The 21,191-nt window shown below is 38.7% G+C and overlaps 1 protein-coding gene across 9 annotated transcripts in view; it reads right to left on the minus strand.

Moving 5' to 3' along the window:
* The window catches only part of UBE2H (ubiquitin conjugating enzyme E2 H), a 98,957-nt gene that overhangs the window by 42,961 nt on the left and 34,805 nt on the right, over positions 1-21,191 (minus strand). The window contains exon 1 of one of the 9 annotated variants that reach the window (XM_054692664.1): positions 13,795-13,864. The exons of 5 other annotated variants lie outside the window; for them this stretch is intronic. The gene's annotated coding sequence lies outside the window, so the exon portion shown is untranslated. Of the gene's footprint in view, positions 1-84; positions 170-12,469; positions 12,541-13,794; positions 13,865-21,191 lie in introns of those variants that run through there. 3 more of the 9 variants (XM_037513116.2, XM_037513104.2, XM_054692666.1) reach the window with 3 other exon arrangements.

Below are 21,191 nucleotides of genomic sequence, written 5' to 3' on the forward strand. Positions count from 1 at the left end.
AGAAGACAGTATATACTCTCAACAGAATATGCAAGAACTTTAGATTCAAGAAATTGGTAATCAAATCCCAGAATTTTCACTTACTGGGTTTGCAGGCCCAAACAATTTAAACTCTCTCCTTGTGTCTGTTATCTCTTTGTAAAATGAGAAAACACCACTTCATAAATTTCTGTAAGGATTAAATGGGCAAAATATGTAAAATGATTAAGACTGCATTTTGAGGGCCTCCTTGGTGGTGCAAGGGGTTAAGCACTGCATTATGAAGCAATCTGCAGCCTCTGCAGCATGAGTTCAATCCCTGGCCAGCCAGGGAGCAACCCACATGGTTCAGCAGACCTCTCCTGACTTGCCCGCTGTTCCCCAATCTGCCTGTTCTGTTCCCCACTCTGTCTCTGGTAAATCCTCTCACCCCCTGCATCTCTGGCCTGTATCCCAGCTCTTGTATGCATAAATAAATAAATCTTTAAAAAAAAAAAAAAGACTGTATTTTGCATATGTGTAAATTAAAAACAGGCACTTATGTTCTTTCTCACTTTTATATTCTCTCCCCCAACCTATCCCCAACAAGCCTTTAATATAGAACTAGTATTCCCTGTAGTCAAATTCAAATACACAAAAACACTAATTCTAAACTGGAAATGCTAGGCTCCTAAAATTATGAATTTACAAAGGGAAGTTTCCACAATTTTCTACTTGGCTTGAGGAACAATCAAACTAATTTAACGATACAACACTGCTACAAGTAGTACTGCCAAATACAAAAGATCAGCAAAAAAAAAAAAAAAAAAATTGATTTTTAATCTTTTCTGAAGCATTTATTTTTACTCCTCTTTTTCTCCCTCCCAAAAATCCATCTCCCTTTAGGCTGGCTTCTAGATTCTGATGTACTCTGGGGCTCTAATTGCAGAGTAGTAAATGCCTATGCTCTCTTCCTCAAAGACTTAACTGCTTCTGAGACTTTCACCCATTTAAAGTGCTAAGATTCAATTATAGAAATGGAATCTATCAATCTCAGTAGAATAGAAAGTATGACTGGTGTAATATCTGCGTTAGGTCTCTGCTTTGTGTCTAATCCAATAATGACTCTATTGATAGAAATTTTAGGTATGGGGGCTGCAGGGAATTTTCAAATCCCACAGTAAAAACAACAAAAAATGATATATGAAAAATTGGTCTCATCTACCTCAATGAGCAGGGCAAACTACTTTTTAATTATATGCACTATTATACAAAAGAGAAAGAAGCCAATGAGAAATTTAAATGCTCTCTTAAATAGAGAAGACTGGTATTTTTAAAGGTTTAAAATAATTGACTCTCCAATCCTCTCTCCTATAGGCCACAGATATGAGAGACCAGGTGGACTTTTGGCAAAGTCCTTGCTCAAAAGTCTTGAAAAGTATCCACTAGAGGAATTAAATAAGATATAATATCCTATAGTAATTTCATCTCATTCTTTTTCTAAATGAAAACTAACAACTTTAGTAGCATGTACACTGGAATGATATGAATAGGAAGAAGGATTCAAATAGTATCAGTTTGATCTCTCACTTGGTCAAAGGATGCTTGGAACCAAGGAAGCTCTGGTATAACAAATTCTTCCTGACCAGTCACCCTGACACCTAATATTCCAAAGCTACTGTGAATGCTAATGTGGAAATAAAAGTTCAAATTGTTTTTTTTTTTAAAGATTTATTTATTTATGGATACAAGAACTGGGGTACAGGTCAGAGGTGTGTGGGGTGAGAGGATTCACCAGAGAAAGAGTGGGGAAGAGAAAAGGCGGATCAACTGAAAAACACTGCTGAGGAGAGCAGGGAGCCATTCAGGAGAGGTCTGCTGTGTCGTGTGGGTCACCTCCCTGGCTGGGGATCAAACTGTGGTTAGCTTCATAGCGCTGCGTCTTAATCCCTTGTGCCACTAGGGAGCCCCCAAATCATTTTAAAATATAAAAAAAAGCCTCCTTTGTGTCAGGGAAAAAGACATCAAATCTAGTTACAATAAACAAAATTAAATACAAACGATAAAGCCGTCGAATAAACTGAAAAAAAAAAAAAAATAATCTTGGCAATGGAGAGTTTCCTAAGAATGACACCAAAGCCAGAAACCAGGGAGGAAAAAATTAGCAGATGCAAGCATGCGCACATATTTAAAAGACAAAGTTAAAACAAAAACAAACTAGGAAGAAAATGATAGCATATAACACACAAAAAAGTTTAATGAGTTATTATGAAGTAAAAAGATTAGGAATACTCCCAAAGAAAATATCATAGCAGTCAAATGAAAAAAACTGAAATGAGGCAATTAAAACATAAAAAGTTAATCAAAGCAGTTTTAAAATGAGACATTTTTCACTATTAATTGAATAAAGATTAAAAAGCTGGATAAAGGGCATCCTAATGGCCTAGGGGTTAAGTCTCAGTGCTACCACGATAGCTAGGCCCTCAGGCCCTCCATGGTGGCCTGACCCACATGGCACAGCAGACCTCTCCTGAATGGCCCTCTTTTCCCCTCAGCAGTGTATTTCAGTCACTCTGCCTGTTCTGCTCCCCACTCTGTCCTCTCACCCCCACACCTCTGACCTGTACCCCAGTTCTTGTATGCATAAATAAAGCTTTTTAAAAAATGTTCATATCACTGTTGGTGATAGCCAAAACTACATTACAACCCAACGGTTCATAACAATAAAAAGATAAATTGTGGTAGTCATCTAATAGATTATATAGAAAAAAATGAACCACTATACATAAATATATGAATTTCAGACATTAGAGGGAAAGGAACCAGATACAAATGAACACAAGATGATTCCATTTACACACATTTCAAATAGACTAAGTGAAGGGAGTTCTAAATTAGGGTAATGGTGGTACTGTGATAACTGGAAAGAGCGCTTGGGGGAGGGGGCGGGCTAGTAGGGTGGTGATTATACCTCGACTTATTGTTACATATATCACTGGGTTACAAAAATGATTCGTGCACTTTTTGCACATGTTATTAAGTAACATTACAGTATGTTAAATAATACAAAGTTTACTAAAAATAAAGTATCTGATACATGTACAAATAACCTTACTGTTATATTTGGAATTTAAAGATGGAAATTAACTTAAATATCAGTAAGAAACTGACTAGATGAATTAGAAGCCATTTAGACAATAGGCTGCTACTAGTGTCCACACTGGCTTACTAGTGCCCTCTCCCACCTAGAGAGCCACCGATGTTTCTGCTCAACTTGGGGTATCCAGAAGTAGTCACCTGAATACAGTTATACAGAGAAAGATATTCCAGTTATTAAACAAAACTAAACTCGCAAGGATAACCAAAGAATGTAATATGGTAGAGAATAAAATGAGTTTAACAAAAGCCACAAATTTTGTAATATAAAAATCTGTAAAAGCAGCAATCACCTAACAGAACAAGTTTGCTATAGTAACAGCAATTAATATAAACTAGTAATTTTTAAATTATGAAATATTCAGATGGATATCTTTTCTTAAAAATTAAAGGTATCTTTTCTATCCCTTGCAATAAATCTAGTTACTTCCATTTTCCAGTTACAAAAAAAAACACTTTGGAATTAAAGTCCATGCCAATTCTCTATTTTCCAAATATTCTCCTCCCCAGTTATGTTAAAATGAGATTAGAAAACAAAGCTCCAAACCCTTCTTTCCTGTGACCACTGGTATAACCCACATGCCAGATATATAGGGTCTATCCTTATTAGTACATTACACTGTACACTAAAGAGTTCTTATATCCCATTTCATATGAAAAGCTAAAAGTGAACAGAATTAAATCTTTAAAACTCCTACCACAACTGGAGAAATGAAAAGCTATGCTTAAATACATGCTGCCTTGAAATAGTACAGGCACTAAATCAGATGGGAAAAAAAGAATTTAAGTTTAGATGGAAGAAAACACTGCATTAAAAATAAGCCATTTCCATTGCCACGAACAAATGACTCACCCACAAAAAATATAAAAATTACTTGACTGCTACTACCATGTATATTTATGGTAGCGGCCACAAGTTTCCTTCTGCTCTCTGTTGCAAAGTCAAGGGCAAGGAAAGCAAAGAGAAGGCAGGTTACAATGACAAAAATAATTATCTATTTCTGAGATGTGCCTGCCGCTCAGGCTAGTTAGTAGGTTGACAGGAACTCACTAGAAGGTTCCTGCATTATTTACTCAGTTTCTAAGCTTAAAAAATATAAAATGTCCCTTAAATATTGTTCTGGTAAGAAATTGCTAAATAAAATCACATTTTACTCACCTCTCATCTAAGTTATTCCCAAAATACAGCATTTTACTTACTTAGCATTTTACTATTAAGGAGTATCAGCATTTTCAGCTGAATAATGATTAACATTCCCAGGAACCCAAGTTCATTTCACTTTTAAAATGCCAGCCACCCACTACCTTATTTTCCCTGAATGGCAGTATGATTACACAATCTAATATTTAAAGGCTAATGCCAAACTGTCAAGAGATAACTGACATTCTTGGCAAAACGTGTCTATCGGGATTTTAGAAATGAATTTTATATAGTCCTGGAATTTTCCAGAAAAGGAGCCAAGAGCTAAGTCTGTACTACAAGATTGACGTTAGCAGGTCAGGGACCTAGGCTTCAGACAGCACTTTTCCTAAGTTTACTGATAATGAGTTTATAACATAAAAGAGATGGCCTCCCTGCATGTGTCCACAAAGTAAGCAACTGGGCTGTCAAAAGCGCCTCTGAGCAGCAGGTAGAAGCAATTTGTGTGGCTTTCGCTCTAGATATTCAGACCAGTCTGTTACCAACTCTCCTTGAGATTAATCACTATAAAAGTTGAAAAAAATTAGCAACCTACACTACCTAATTTTCTTGGCAAAAACACAATGTCTGCTAATCCATTAATGTGCAAAATATCACAAAAGTAGTATTTTGGGGGTTATGTTTATAAAGAACTTTTCTCCTTACAGATGTAAATTGAAATATTTACTAAATAAAATATATGATGTCTAGGATTTGCTTCAAAATAACCCAGTGTGGGTAGTTAGGAAAAAGAAAAGAACAAACAGTACTGGTGCAAAGTTGATTAATGCTGGATCTGAGTGATGGGTACATGTGGGTTCATTAATTACATTGTTCTATTTTTTTAATGCTTGTAATTTTCTGTTACAAAAGTTCTAGCAAATTAATAATGGACTCAGTTATCAGAACGTTAACACTTAATATATAAGTTTACAACTTAGCTATACCGTTCTCTTAAGAACTTATGAAATAATCCACCAACATGTTCCCAAGGAAGAAACAGGAAATAATCCAGCATTGAAGAAACAAAAGTCACATATTGAAAGAGAAGAATACTCTGCCAAATACAGTATATCAACAGCTGACATTCTGAAGAATGAAACAAGTGGCTTCATAAGGATGTCTAAGAAAAATCCAATGAGACAAGCAAAGCATTTCCTATCCACGGCAAGTAGTCAGGGCAAAATAATAATTAAAAATGTTCCTTTGCCCCAAAACAGATGACTAGATCAAGAAGATATGGTATATATATACACATACCGAATACTATTCAGCAATCAAAAAAAGATAAACTCATGCCATTCACAGCAATTTGGATGGAGCTAGAAGAGATTATGCTCAATGAAATAAGCCAGAAGGAAAATGAAAAGTATCAGATGGTTTCACTTATAGGAAGAATTTAGGGGAAACAAATAAGGTATCAGGAAAAAATAATAAAAACCCAAAATAACAGGCAGTTAAATAACAGTTAACAGGCAACTATAAATCAGAGACATTCTGCAGGGGAGAGGGAGGGAGAAGAATCAAAACGGGAGGGAAGAGCACAAGGGAATAGTGATGGTGCATGGGTGAATTGGCAGGAATTTTACGGGGACTACACGGAAGAGCAAGCAAATATTGTACAAAAATGAACAATGATGTGATATATATAAATACTTTTAATAAAATTTTTAAAAAATGATGTGTCTGTTTAAATTATAGAGAAAAATGGTAATGTACAGTACCAAAGACTCCTGGTTGAAATGAAGTTTAAAAACTTTTTCAAAGGTTTTTAAATTTGTGTTCTTCATATTAGGGGAAAGGGGTGACTTTTACTCCAAGGAAAAATAACAGAAGTAGCAGAAATAAAAGCCATTGAGAAACTAAGTATGGAAAAAAGGATGAAAGGCAGTAAGAGGGAAGGGGAAAAAGGCTTCTACCAGTGATGAAATGCATGTTTATAAAAAACGAGGGCATGTTTTTATCCATTTATCTCAATCTGGAAGGCAATTAAACAATGTCAAGAGCAGTCAATGAAATAACGTACATGTGTTCTTTCTCTTAAACTCAAGCAGTTTGATTTTGCTGTCCTGCTGGCCCTGATAATTTTAAGCTTTCCACATGAATTAATAGGAACCTATTAAGCTGAGTTATGAAGCATACAGTATTAACATCCAAATTCATAAAAGAGCACAGGCTTTATTTCCGTTAAAATTTGGTCTGCAAAATATTTTACACAGTTCCCACATAACGCCATACAACAAATAAAAACTCTTAGAGCCTGCTTTCAAGAAGTTTAAAGTTTAGGAACGGGACCCAAGATGTGTACATTATGGAGTAAATGTAAAAAAGAGTTTCCATAATGTGTCATCGGAGTTTAGAAGTGGATTGTGATTTCTTCCAGCTTGGGGGTAGAGACAGAGATGGTTTGCTACACAAGACAAGGATTTACACAGGCCTTGAGAACAGTTTGTGATGTGGACATGGAGAGGTGGAGAGAAGGCATTTAAAGCAAAGACATAAAAGCACAGGATGGGGCCACAGTGCAGGGTCCACAGCATTTTTATTTGGATGAGTAGATCACAAGAGCAGCAAAAAGTAGACCAAGACTAGATTACAATGGGCCCCAAAGCTTGGATTTTATCTGGTCAGCAGGGAGATGGTTGCATTTCTATGCACATAACTGTGCTTTACAAAAATAGTAACTGACATGTGGTGTAAAGAACTGACTAAGGTGCGATAAACTGAGTAGAAATGTGCGAGGCTTCAACTAAGGTAGTAACAGCCATGAGAATGATGGGCAAGATTCAATTTTGACCTCAGATGCTTTGCAACTAACTAGACATGGTCAGCAAATGCTCTAGCATTGCTAGAATCTCTAATTTTCACAAAAAGAAAAAAAAACCCTAGAATTCCATGCCAATCTCATTTCCAAATGCAAACATAGTAAACATGTTCCAAAGTCTCTCAGTAAAACCTGGGACTACCCTAGTCACAATGCATACTGTTACATTCCCATCAACAGATACATTTTAGTTTTATTTAGTTTATTATCTGACACTACTACATGGCAAACTCCACCCCTGGGATTGTCTGTTTTATCCATTGCTGGCATTGAAAAAGCCTAGCACACAGCAGATACTTAATGGATATTTATAAATGAACACATAAATGAAGTTGCAAGACAGCCACAGCTGAAGCTGCCAGTGAGATATAAGCATAGTCTTAGCCTTGTCAAACAGGTAAAGTGATACTATTAATGGCAAAGTGAAATATAGGACAGAAAGAACATGTTTTTAATGGAAGAAGCTATGTTCTATTTTGAACACACAAAAGCTGAAATATAAATGGATAAACCAAGCAGCCATATATTACAAGTTGGAAAACTCATGATTTAAACGAAGTCACCTTGTAAATCACTTAACTCTGTACCTGTTTCCTAATCTTTTTAAAAAGGGAAGGAGGAATTTTAGGGACTGCTACTTCATTCACAGTATTGCTGAAGATCAAAGGTGTCTGATCCAGCATCTGACACAGTAAGAATTCATTTTCAAGTGTAAAATATACACTTTGACTAAATTATTTCCCATGACTAAAATTTACTTAAGCAAAATTCAAATTATTTTATAGTCTCTAAAAACAAGTTTTTTCCTACTCTTTGATGCTGAATCATCACTACGAATAATAGCTGCTACATGGTACTATAAAATAACATGGTGCCCTCAGGAACTAGTAAGGTATATGCTTATGTTCTGCTATAGAAAGCAACCCACACTGTAATGTAAAGGCACTGGCATGTTCTTTTCCTAGTTTCTCTTTCTTCTCTACAGAGGTTTGAGAGCTGTCACAAGGCTTCCATGCCTTTAGCTATCTAAGGTGGTTTATAAAAATCAGATAGCCAAAGTTCGAGAAATAGGGGTTGAACAGGAGTTAAATGAATCTCGATTCATTTCTTCTTTTCTTAATCAGAAGATTATATACATGACTATACTCTACTTTTATGGAAGGTGACACTATCAAAGAACTATCAGATTGTCAAACATCCAGCTGAAAATCTGCAAACCTAGAATACTTTGAACTGCAGAGAAAAAATAATACTCTCAAGATTCTCAAGATACAAGGCACCCTAGAGACATCAGGTCCACAATGAAAACCCAAACAAATCATCCCACCCTAATTTTTTTTTTTATAAAAAGTTTAGAAGGCAGGCCACATTAAAAAATACGGGTACTTAATTAAGACTTCCAGTTTTCCTGTCCTCGGTGTGGAGAGGTAGATGAAACCAATTAGAAAGCATCCTGCCATTTCAAAGGCAGACTACCTAATCACAGTAGGCTGGAGAACAACAAACAAATCATAACCTTAAGTATAACAGTAACACCTCAACTTGAAAACTTCAAAGTTATAGACAACATATAATTTCCCCACAAATGATATAGAAACATTCAAATAGGTGGGTGGCCCTCTGCAAAATCCTAATGGAAACACCTATTTAAAATATCTCCTACCGGGCCTCCCCTGGTGGCGCAAGCAGTTGAGTGCTGCGCTGTGAAGCTGTCCACAGCCTCTGCAGCGCCGGTTCGATTCAGGCTGGCTGGAGAGGGTCCCATATGGCGCAGCAGACCTCTCCAGCCTCGCCCTCTGCTCCCCTCAGCAGTGTATTTCATCAGTCTGCCTGTTCTGTTCCCCGCTGTCTCTGGTGAATCCTATCACCCTCCCATGCATCTGGCCTGTACCCGGGTTGTTTAAATAAAATAAATCTTTAAAAAAAAAAAAAATCTCCTACCTCCCCTTCTAGGCTGTATGCTTCTTCATTGTACCATACAGGGTGCTAAGGACAAAGTTCATCCAGAAGCAGCTTCTCAAGTACTATTTAATATAGCTTGATGGAGTATCCATGTAGTATATGTGGTATTCATGTTTCCGACATTCTCTGAAAATTCTTAAAAACTTTGTCTCCTTGACTTACTTTAAATACAGACTAGTTTTTACCCTAACACTTGACAAGTAGACTGCAATGCCACTCAATGAAAACAGAATTAGGTTAAGGAACTGTTTAATAGTCCCTACCCACAGATGTTCTCATCAAGCCACATGTGAAGCATTCGCAGTAAGCAGTGATATTTTTAAAGGAAGTATTTTCTTTGGCACTCTTCAAGTGACATATAGTACATTACAACTGCAAAGTGATGTTTAAAAATTAATAACCAAGTGGTGGTACCCATTCAGATGAACACAGAAAAATAATAAACAATGGATCACAGAAAATGAGCAGGAAGAGACCTTAGGCACATAGTTGTTCTTATATAAAACAGTCGGCACATTTCTAAGTCACAGTTACTTACAGAAACACCCAGGTCCACAACCAAAGCTAGGGTTTCCTCCTTTTTCTTTCCTTCTCTCACTGGTATCTCTAGAGAGACCAATGATAGCCCCCTCATTTTATCTTTTCAATAATCTCAAAGACAGTTTCTTAAAGCAAGTTCTTTAAAATTCAAATACAAATGCCCCAAACCCAGAGGGGAAGACAGTACCCACGCACACACAACTAGTGACTCTGAGGCTCCAGTCACAGTGGCTTCTCAAGCCCAACTTCTTTCTCAGGATGTGAATGACCAGCACTTGATGTTCCCATAACCACTCCACGTTCATTATGCGTAGCAGTTGTCAAATATTAAGTGGCGTTAGTAACAACTCAACCTTGAATTCAAAAAAAGGGAAAAGAGAGCAGCACAGACTTGGGTCTTTTTAAAGGGATACCACACGACAAAGAACTAAGTAACAGATTCAAGATCACTGTCAAGTTTTTATACTGAAAAAAGCAAAACTACAAATACACTGGATAAAATGCTAAATAAAAGTGTGGCCCACCATGTAGAATGTAGAGAAATCTAGATTCCAAAACAAATGAGTATGACTTTATTCAAATGAATCCAATTTCCACTGCCTATCTGGAAAACTTATGAGAGGCAGTAGCAATGTCTAATAAAGGCCTGAATAGACAGTGGGGGCAAAAAAAGGATTAAAATGTAATCTAAAGTGGCATGGAAAATAGTGTTTCCTTCATTGAAATGCTTCATTTTTTTTTTAAAGATTCATTTAATTATGCATATAAGATCTGGGGTACAGGCCGGAAGTATGCAGTGGTAAGAGGATTCACCAGAGACAAAGTGGGGAACAGAACAGGCAGACTGACTGAAATACACTGCTGAGCGGAGCAGCAGGTGAGTCAGGAGAGATCTGCAGAGCTATGTGGGTTGCTCCCTGGCTGGGGATCGAACTCGTGCTGCAGAGGCTGTGGACAGCTTCATAGGTTGCGTCTTAACCCCTTGGGCCACCAGGGAGGCCCCAATTGAAATGCTTCTTTAAAACCATACAAAAGGGTAGTTAGTAAGCAAATATGTTCTAGTAGCTTTTACGTTGCCTTTATTATTATTACGAATAATCAGGATGAAAGAACTGGGATGAAAACTTTCAGCATAAACTTGAATGGGCTTTAAAAAAAAAAAATTCCACAATAAGCAAATAAGTGAAAATAAGCAAAACAAATGAAAATTTAAAATGGAAAAAAACATGCTTTTAAAGAAACACCACACCGTAATAACCCCAATATGCATAAATAAGCAGAAAACCCTGGAAAGTCAGATGTGAGGTGAAAGTGGATTTGTAAGCTGGGTGTGTAATGTGATACAAGAGTGGCTGAAGCTACTTTAAGCATCATACAAGTAAGAGGGGATAGAGCTCAGAGAGGAAGCTCTTTTGCCATGCTGCAAGACTACTAACTCAACAGCAACAGAGAGGATTAACAGTCAAGAAATGGGTGGTCCTATTTGTGAGATATGGAAGTGACAAATAACTAATATGGAGCCCAGATTAATAATAAAAAGTAAACAGAATCCGAAGATTTAAATATGTACAAACAGTAAGAGAATAAAGTCAAAGGCATGGGAAGGAAACTGAAATCAAGTTTCTGACAAGGAGTGCTTCCTGAATAATTAAACAACATAAAAAAAAATCAAAGCTATTTAGCAAAACAAAAGAAAACAAACCTAGACACAAACAACAGTGGGTGCAAATATAGTAAGAAAATTTGGCACTGGATAGGTAATAAAACAATTAGGTTTCCCTCTCTTATGTTTTGTATCATAAGGACAAGGAGGGCTGATAGGCTCAGCTGAGACAAACAGTTTGCTAGAGCCACATCAGCGTGCACAGTGCAGTCCTGAGAATGACTTTCAATCAAATAACCTCATTTGGTACATATGGGAGTTTTAGGCTTTTTAAAAAATTGTCTTTTAAAATATGAATGGTGTCTGAAGCAGCCTTCACATTCCCCTAAACATCTAGTCCCACTGCCCAGAAATGACCATTGTTTATGCACTTTACGGAGAAATGCTTACACATACACACTTTCACAGCATCACAGACACACTTTTTAAACTGTTCTGTAAACAGGTTATGTATGGAGGACATCTTTATAAGTTGAAAGAGAACAAAGCGCCCTTCTCTTAAGATGCCTACCCAATACTGATGAATCATAATTTAAGCAACCCTGAGTACATGAGTAGTTGCTGTCAGGTTTTTTGCTGTTACAGTAAGCAACTCAATCTACGTCTCTTGCTGTATTTCCAGTTTTTAGAAGTGGAACTTCTGAGTCAAAGGGCTATTTACCTAATTTTGCTACGTAGGGCCTAAGTGTCCTTCAAAAAGGTTGCATCCAGGGCCTCCCCTGGTGGCACAGGTGGTCGAGTGCCACACTGTGTCCGTAGCCTCTGCAGCGCCCGGTTGCATCCTGGCCGGCCGCGAGGGTCTCACATGGCGCAGCAGACCTCTCCTGTCTCGCCCGCTGCTCCCCTCAAGCAGTGCATTTCATCAGTCTACCTGTTCTGTTCCCCGCTCTGTCTCTGGTGTCCCCGCTCTGTCTCTGGTGAATCCTCTCACCCTCCCACGCACCTGGCCTGTACCCCGGTTCCTGTATAAATAAATAAATAAATCTTAAAAAAAAAAAGGTTGCATCCAGTCATTTTCCAATCAACATACAAGCCAATCTGTTTCCCTCACTCTCACCATTATTGGTATTAAAGCTTCTAAAGAGAAACAAATTCATCCTCAAAACACCTCAGAATGCCCATGTGTTCGGCAATTCAGCTCTGGCCCTGGTTGGGCCACGCAGGGAAGAAGATCTTCTCTACCTACCTTCCTTCGTGCTTCCCTCAGACACACATGTAGAAGTGGTCCTTCAGGATCCATGAGCAAAAACACACTAAGATATGAAACATCTTTCATTAACTATCTCAAAGGCAAGACCAGTCAATTAAACCTCTAAAACCTGACAAGGCATCATTTAGTTGATCACAGAAGAAGTATCTTACCTACTCTCTAAACACTTAACTGTACTTTTTAATTTATGCCCCAAATAGGATGGCAGGCTAATTCTTATTTCTTAAGTGGATCTGATATTTTAAACAGCAGTTTTTACACCATACTACTTTTGCTATAACAGCAAATAAAGTAATGAATCCTCACAAGAGAATTACGGATCTGAATGCTTCATCAGATCGTCAACATTTTAAGAAATAAGTAATGCTGGACTCTAATTTACTAAAGTCAGAGTTTACCTCGATTAGTTAAAACAAATGCGAGATCTTGTAGAAAATCAGTCAAATGCATGCAATGGCATTTACCTTCCATTTAGTTAAGTAACATTTAATGTAGTATTTGATTATCAACTTTCAAAATTATCAAATGGAATAGCAGGATTTCTACCTGACTCCACAACCCCTCTGCGTACCCCTGAATACAGTTACAGCACCACTGTTGGTTATATTGCAACTCAGAGACTATATTAATGACCATGTAAATATTGCTGCTGAGCCATACAATACTGTACGGTTACATTTTTCCTTTTCAGTATTTTTTCCTAAGGAAATAATCACTGCCTTAAAAACAAACAAAAAACAAGAAACCACTGGGTCTATCATTAATTAACTGACAGAACTGTCTCAATATGTTTAAATATCAAGATGAAGATGAGTACGTAAATGTTGTCTCTGGCACATTTACCTTTCTCACTATTTGGCTTAATCAGGTAGTGTGCAGTGCCTGAGCATATGCTGGGTGTAAAGCCAAGCGAGGTGACTCATGAATGTGCTAGATGACAGAAGGAACCAGACAGGAGTCAATACCTGACTGCATTCTGCTCGGGATAATGTCTCTGTTAAAAAGGAACCACTATCATCACTTTAAAAGAAACAGAAAATATTCAACATCTGCATTATCTAGATGGTAAAACACAGGACAGAAGAGTCACATGTTGGAGACTGAGAGAGTCCTAACACCCAACTCCTTTCTTTTCTGCCACTGAGCTTTACAAAAATCACCCATTTTCAGAGCACCCTTATCCCAGATGAAAATACTCTTTTCTGAGAAAAGATCTTTCGCAATAAAATAAATCCAGAATTCTGGTGATTAGAGAGTGTGCTAATTAATTAACTTCAATCTCAGCTTGATCATTTACTTGCCATGTGGTCTGGGGCGGGTCACTTAACCTCTTGTGCCTTGGCTTCCTCAGTGTAAAAAAGCAGTAATAGTAAATGTATTAGGATTACTTAGGATTAAGGATATATAAAGGAATAAGGAAAAGCTTATTAGCATTTACTATTATTAACACTCCCAAAACAACATCCCAATTTAATAGGGTCCATCTATTAGTCTAATCTAGCTGAGTTACCAGCCTCCAAAGCTGAGATGACCTCTCTTTAGTCTTAAGACTGAACTTAACTTTTCACCTTTAATGTGCTTAAGTCCTTATTATATTGTGTTAGCAGCTGCTAATGAAGGATTTATTAACCTATAACTTGTTCCTAAGGTAGCACTCAGCCCAACCTTTACACTGGTGGAGCCCCTTCCCAATTTTTAAAATAGCTACTTCTCTTTTTTAGTCACTAAGATAAAGAGCAAATAGGTTTTTCATCACTTACAATGTTTACTAACATATAACCCACATGACATTCCAAGGAGACAAGTTACGATTACAGAGACAGACTCACACAGTAAGATGCAGAGCTAGGACTAGAAGCCAAGCAGTATATAGTTCAAGTCCACTCTTAGTCATCCTATGTCACCTCTCTAAACAGACCACAACACTTTTGGAAAAGGGTGTAGCATACTCAGACTTGTCCTGATTTAGAAGATTAACTCCAGCAAGACTGCAGAGCACAGCAGAATGCCAGGTATAGGAGAAAGGCCAGTTGGGAGCAGAGGCACAAGGACAGGTAGGAGCTGAGAGGCAGCAGAAGGCTGGAGAGGAAGCCACATTTCAGAGATTTGTAAAACTGAAAGAACTCATTAACTGTGAGAGAGAGAGAGAGAGGAATCAAGTATAGCTGAAGTTTCCAACATGGTAGATGACACTGTTCTCACTAACAAAAATCAAAGTGAAGGCAGGAAGAGGAGCAGATTGGGGTGGAGCAAATAAGAGCAACGTGGGGCATTTAAGCATAAGGTAATAAGACACCAAACAACTGTCCAACGAACCACTGTAGATAACATTCCCCCATTTCTTATCTAACCTTACACGTCTTTAAAAGATTCTTGAGAAAGGGACACAGCACATAAAATGTTCTAAGTAAATGCTGACCACATGACTGAAAGACTTCAGATTCTGACTGCTGTAGGAACTAATAACTAACTTGTAGTTCCCTCAATAAAACTTGTCCCACTGGTGAGAGTTTGGGCAGTTCTATGGGATGCTGGAAGGTTTTGGGGTAGAGCAAACCTGGGGTTGAGGCCCAGTCACATCACCTCCTAAGTAAGTAACCAAGGGTCTTAGCTGCTACTCAAGGTGGGGGAGCTTGTTAGAAATGCTGAAACCACACTCCAAACCAACTCCATTAGAATCTGCACTTTAACATGGTTCCCCAGTGTTCAGCATGACAGTGAGGTTTGAGAAGCACCAGCCTAGAGCAAGTGAAATGTGTCAGTCTTACTTTTCCCAGCCTTTACCCCACCCCCCATTCACAAAGTGGAGATAATAATATTTACCCCCACAGGGAGGCTGAAGATTAACAGGTATCAAATATTTACCAAGCCTCTACCAAGAGATGCAGTGTCTTACATGTGTTACTTCATTTAACCCTCTCAACTACTCTGCTGTGCTGATGGTTTGCATTTTTTCCACTAAAGAGAAGAAATGGCAAGACTGTGACATTTCCCAAGACAAGACAGTTGGTGAGGAGTAAAGCTACTACTCATTTTCCTCTCTCCACAACATTCTGCTTTTCATTCAGCCCAATAATGCATATGCAACATAGAGCAGCACAGGACACGAAAAGGGCTTGTGAGGAGGGAGAGAAGCCTTATACTCAGAGATTTGAAATCACAGTTTAAGATAAGTTAAAAACACCGATCAACATTAATTCAAAACTACTCAAACAAGTCTAAATGACTAGGCTTATCCTGAATTAGTTTTCAGATTAGGATGTCACATCTCAACAGTTATGCTGAAATAGTAGATCCCTCAGTAGAAAATAAGGATGTCCGATAAAAGTGAAAGTTCTCAAAATGATACAGGAGGTTTATCTGGATACATTGTAGGTTCCCTAGGGAGGGCGATTCAGCAAGGGAAGTGACTTCCTCAGAGCTGCTAAGTGATGGATATGTTTCATGTTAAGACTAAAATTCTAGGTTTTCTTGCAATCAGAATTTATAAGAGTTAAATTTCCAGACAAGAATATTCAAACATATCTAGAACTACAAGTTTGAACAAATAAACCGAGTACCAGGTTCCAAACAAATCGCGTCACCGTATCATTAGTGGTCTCATTCACTCATGGGTGCCCACGACCTGACTGACACACATGTTCTCACCGAGGTCTTCCTCTCTGCCTGTCCAGATACGCTAGTCTGTCTTCACTCCCTGAAACACAAGCTCTCTCCCTCCTCAGGGTCTCTGCAATGACAACTTCAAAGGAGCCCAGACTACTACTTCCATAGATAGCATGCTTCTTCTGGGGCTTTCTAGTGTGTGTGTTTGTTTTTTTTTTTTTTAAAGATTTATTTATTTATGCATACAAGAACTGGGGTACAGGCCAGAGATGTGGGAGGTGAGAGGATTTACCAGAGACAGAGTGGGGAACAGAACAGGCGGACTGACTGAAATACACTGCTGAGGGGAGAAGCGGGGAAGGCAGGAGAGGTCTGCTGCACCATGTGGGTAGCTCCCTGGCCAGGGATCAAACTTGTGCTGCAGATAGCTTCAAAGGTTGCATCTTAACCCCTTGCGCCACCAGAGAGGTCCTACAGTGTGTCTTAAATGCCAGTTTCTCAAAGGCCTTTCTGATCACCCAAAGGACACCCCCAAGTTGTCTGCTTCAGCCTCTTGTTCATTTCCTTGTAGGTCTTTCCTTAGGTAAGTACTATTTTGTTTATTTACATGCTTCCTCGCCTCCAATAAAATCCAAGTTTATAGAGAACAGGAACCATATCTGACTTGTTGCCTGTCAGTGTAGGTGCTCATACTGGCTAAATGAATGGAAATGGGTGATAGACACGATGCCAGACAGTGGGTATGGAAATAACGGTATCTGCTTTCAGACAGCTCAAGCTCTAGAGGGAAAACAGACAAGCAAATAACCACCAAAATATGAAATACAGGAATGTTTTGATAAGGGTTACTACACAGAGGGTGCTAAGGAGGCATGTTGAGGGTAGGGAAGGGAAAGCCTGATGAACCCAAGGGGAGATTAGTCTTTTGTTCTTACAGTGCAGCCACAATGACATTTTCTCCAAACATGTAAAGTAAGATGGCCCTTAAATTCCATCTCGAGATCAAAGTGGGATGACTGGGAAGAAGAGGTACAGCCATTCAAAGCTTGGTTTCCCATGTAGCAAAATTCAAGCAGAGTCACCTGAATGTATGCACACCTGTAAAGAAACAAGGTAAGGGCCCAACAGCAAGGGTCAGCCCTACAGGCCCATGAAGAATTAAAAGAGAAAGGCTGCAGGGGCCACTTTCGTCTCTGCTTGTAGACATGAGTTTTCTGGACACAAGGGGTCCCTGTTACAAGATGGTGGTCATTAGATTATGACAGGCCATTAAGCACTTTATCTTACTGCTTTTGTTCTGATTCCTTCTCAAATAACCTTCTAATTATGGTATGGGCTCCTAGAGAAGTCTACTTATAGGGAAAGAACCCTCTGGTACACACCAGAAACTACACACCGGCTTTCCAATTCTACCTTTCCAATTCATGAGCTTGGTTAATCTGAGGCTAGGAAAGTGAACCTGCTCTTACTACTTCATTGATTAAATATGGCGGGGTGGGGGAAGAGTCTCTGCCCAAAAAAAGCTGATGAGGTTAGCCTAATTTCAAACAGAGAGAAGAAGAGCTTAAGCAAAAATGTTTGGTGGATCTGACATATACAGAAATTACAAAAGGAGGACAAACAAGTCAAAGATGATTCCAAGGTTTTATGCTTGAGTTATCTGGGGATGTTAAGTAATGACACTCAGCAAGAGAGCAAGAGCAGTAAGAGGGAGAGTGAGTCTTACAGAGCAATGTCCCACTGATATAACACGCTCAATCTGTGGTCTCTGAAGTCCAGTTAAGTGGAGAGGTCTTAAACATTTGGTCAGCCAACACTGTCAAAAGATAATGGAATTTTAATTTTGGAGACACTTGTATTTGGGCAGTAACAGATGAAAAATGTGCCAATAATAGAAAAACAATGTCAAGTAACATACTAATAATTGAGGACGAACTGTGGAGCTTGAGTAAACCCATTTCTTAAAGGACTGATGACAGACCTGCATGGCAGGCTAGGAAATGGGCTAGAATGTTCTAACATTTGTTACCGTATTTCAATAAATAATGTGCAGGTGTTTTTTTTTTTTTTACAAAGTATGTTTTTAAATAAAAATAAAAACTTGCTTATAGTAAAGTTACTAAAAAAGATACAAATGTTCTTTCATAATACTAGATTATGGCTTCCTGGGACAGGAAGGAAATCAATGAGATACACCCTACTGACTTCTTACCAGTACTTCAAAAAGCGAAATAAAGCTGGCTGAAAGGAACAAAGAATTTTCTTTTGGGGCCTAGTTTAAATGTTTAAATCTTGCCAAAAGTCTGAAGTCCATGATGCTAACCACCTTTGGATGAATTTTCAAGGCAGAGATAAAAGCTCCAATGTGAATTTTAATGACTAACATTGGTTTTGAGAGACATTACTGTACCTTTATACTCTGTGGCAAAACAAACCTTCATCCCCTAAGAGGTCTATGATATAGCACAGTACTATTCTCCCCAGCAGTGTCACTGAGTTTGTGACTCAGTTGGAAGAATCACTGAAAAATCTTTCATCAAGAACCATTATAAAGTCTTTTTTTTTTTCTTTTTTGTGTGAGGTGAAGTGCTAAAAATTGAGCTGTACATTTCCTACCCTACAATAGTATACAACTTTGTTGGGGAAGTTCAAACGACTCCATAAAAGACCTGGTATTTTTAACAGAAGGTGTAAAGTTAAGTGACAAATAAGTGGTAGGATATGTCAGATGATGGAGTAATCACTAAAGATTGACTTGTTTGTATAAGAAGAAAATGGGGTTTGAGCCAAACTTTTAAGGAAAGGCAACACAGTCAAGAAGGAAGATGAGGGGGCCTCCCCGGTGGCGCAGCGGTTGAGCGCTGGGTTGCGAAGCTACCCGCGGCCTCTGCGGCACCGGTTCGATCCCCGGCTGCTCCCCGGCCACCAGAGGAGGGTCCCACATGGCGCGCAGACCTCTCCTGCCGCCCGCTGCTCCCCTCAGCAGTGTACTTCTGTCCTTCTGCCTGCTCTGCTCCCTGCTCTGGCTCTGGTGAATTCTCTCACCCTCCTGCGCTTCTGACTGTACCCAGTGCTTGTACAAACAAATAAATTAATAAATAAATAAATAAAGCATGCCTCTATTAAAAAAAAAAAAAAAAGAAGAAGGAAGATGAGGTACTGGAGTATTACAAGCAGTAGCAAAGGCACGGAGGCAGGAACTGTGCTAGGAACTAGCTAATCAGTTTGGAATATGACAGTCACGTTGGCAGGCAGCAGATGATTAAAACCCAAGAACCAGACAAAGACAAAATGGTAGTGGGTCACGCTAGAGTTTTGTACTGTGGGTAATATATAGCTAGTAATGATTTTATGCACAGGTGGGTGGTAGAAACAAAGCAAGGTTTTAGAAAAATTAATACAGCAATTGTGTATAGAAGGGTATCATCAAATTGTATACTTAAAACTGCTGAATTTTACTGCACGTAAATTATACATCAGTAAAGCCAGTTTTTAAAAGACAACAGATAAAATGCAAATCAAAAACACAATGAGATACCATCTCACTCTAGTAAGAATAGTCCACATTAAAAAAACTGTAACAACAAATGCTGGATGATGTGGACATAAAGCAACCCCCTCACACTGCTGGTAGAAGGTAATTTGGTCCAGCCATTAGGGAAAGCTTTGTGGAGGGTCCTCAACACTAAAAATAGAGCTACCATAGGATCCAGTGATTCTACTCTTAGGAATCTACCCAGAGGACACAAAAACACTAATTCAAAAAGGAAACCCGCACTCCTATGTTTACTGCCGCACTGTTCACAACAGCTAAGATATAGAAACAACCCAAATGCCCCAAAATAGACAAATGGATCAAAAAGTTGTGGTACATTTATACAATGGAATATTACTCAGCAATCAAGAGACAAATGCATGCCGTTTGTGGCAACATGGATGGAGTTGGAAGGGATTATGCGGGCCAAAATTAGTCAGAAGGCAAAAGATAAACACCAAATGGTCTCACTTATACATGAAATATAGAGAAACCAAACAAAAGATCAAGAAAAAGTCAAAACTAGCAAGCTGACCATAAAAACTGAGGCATACAGCAAAAGAGGGAGAGGGAGGGGAGTTAAAGTAGGGGAGGGGAGAACACAAGGGAATACGGTAACGGTTCACAGGTGATTTGGGGGCGGAAGAACTATGGGGACTACAGCAATGTAAGAAAGAAGAAATTTAATTAATAAAATATTTTTTAATAAAGAAATGGGGGAATCTAGTTACATTCCAGACTGCCTTCTAACAAAAGAGCGAGAGACAGCGAGAGTAAGCGATCGAGAGAGAAAAGACAACAGACAAAAACATGATTAAGTATGAAAAAATATATAGGCTATAAAATTCTGAGCATGGGCCTCCCCGGTGGTACAGCGGTTAAGCGCTGGGTTGCGAAGCTGCCCGCAGCCTCTGCAGGGCCGGTTAGATCCCCAGCCCCCGGGCAAGGATCCCGCATGGCGCGCAGACCTCTTCTGCCACCTGCTGCTCCCCTCAGCAGTGTATCATCAGTCTGCCTGTTCTGACCCCCGTTCTGGCTCTGGTGAATTCTCTCACCCTTCCGTGCTTTTGACTATACCCAGTGCTTGTATAAATAAATAAGTAAATCTTCAAAAAAATAAAATTCTGAGCAATTGACAGCTGAGGTTAATTCAACTGATTATATGCACCTCTTCCCAATTTCAAGTCCAGTGACATCTCATTGGTAGTCTAAAGCCAGCCATGATGGAGTATTTACCCCTCAGAAATCAGTAAACCCTACAATTAGCACTTCGTACCCCACAAAGGCAATTGTCCAACATTCACCAGGACACCACTATGTCACTTCTATGCAAGGTCTAGTAAGAATATGGCACTAAATGAAGAGTCCATTCACATTTTCTTTTAATTAAAAATGACACATTTCTCAAGTACCACTTCTTAATCTTACCATAAGCAAATGATTATCAGAAAATTATAACGTTTTATTAGTTGCAAGAACTAAAGCATGCCTATGAACAAGACAGAAACTTTTGTTTGAATCCTTCAATCAAAGTTTTCTAGCTATTATGTGTTTCCC

The sequence above is a fragment of the Talpa occidentalis genome, unplaced genomic scaffold, assembly GCF_014898055.3.
Source record: "Talpa occidentalis isolate TD23 unplaced genomic scaffold, MPIMG_talOcc4v2.1, whole genome shotgun sequence".
Lineage (NCBI taxonomy): Eukaryota > Metazoa > Chordata > Mammalia > Eulipotyphla > Talpidae > Talpa > Talpa occidentalis.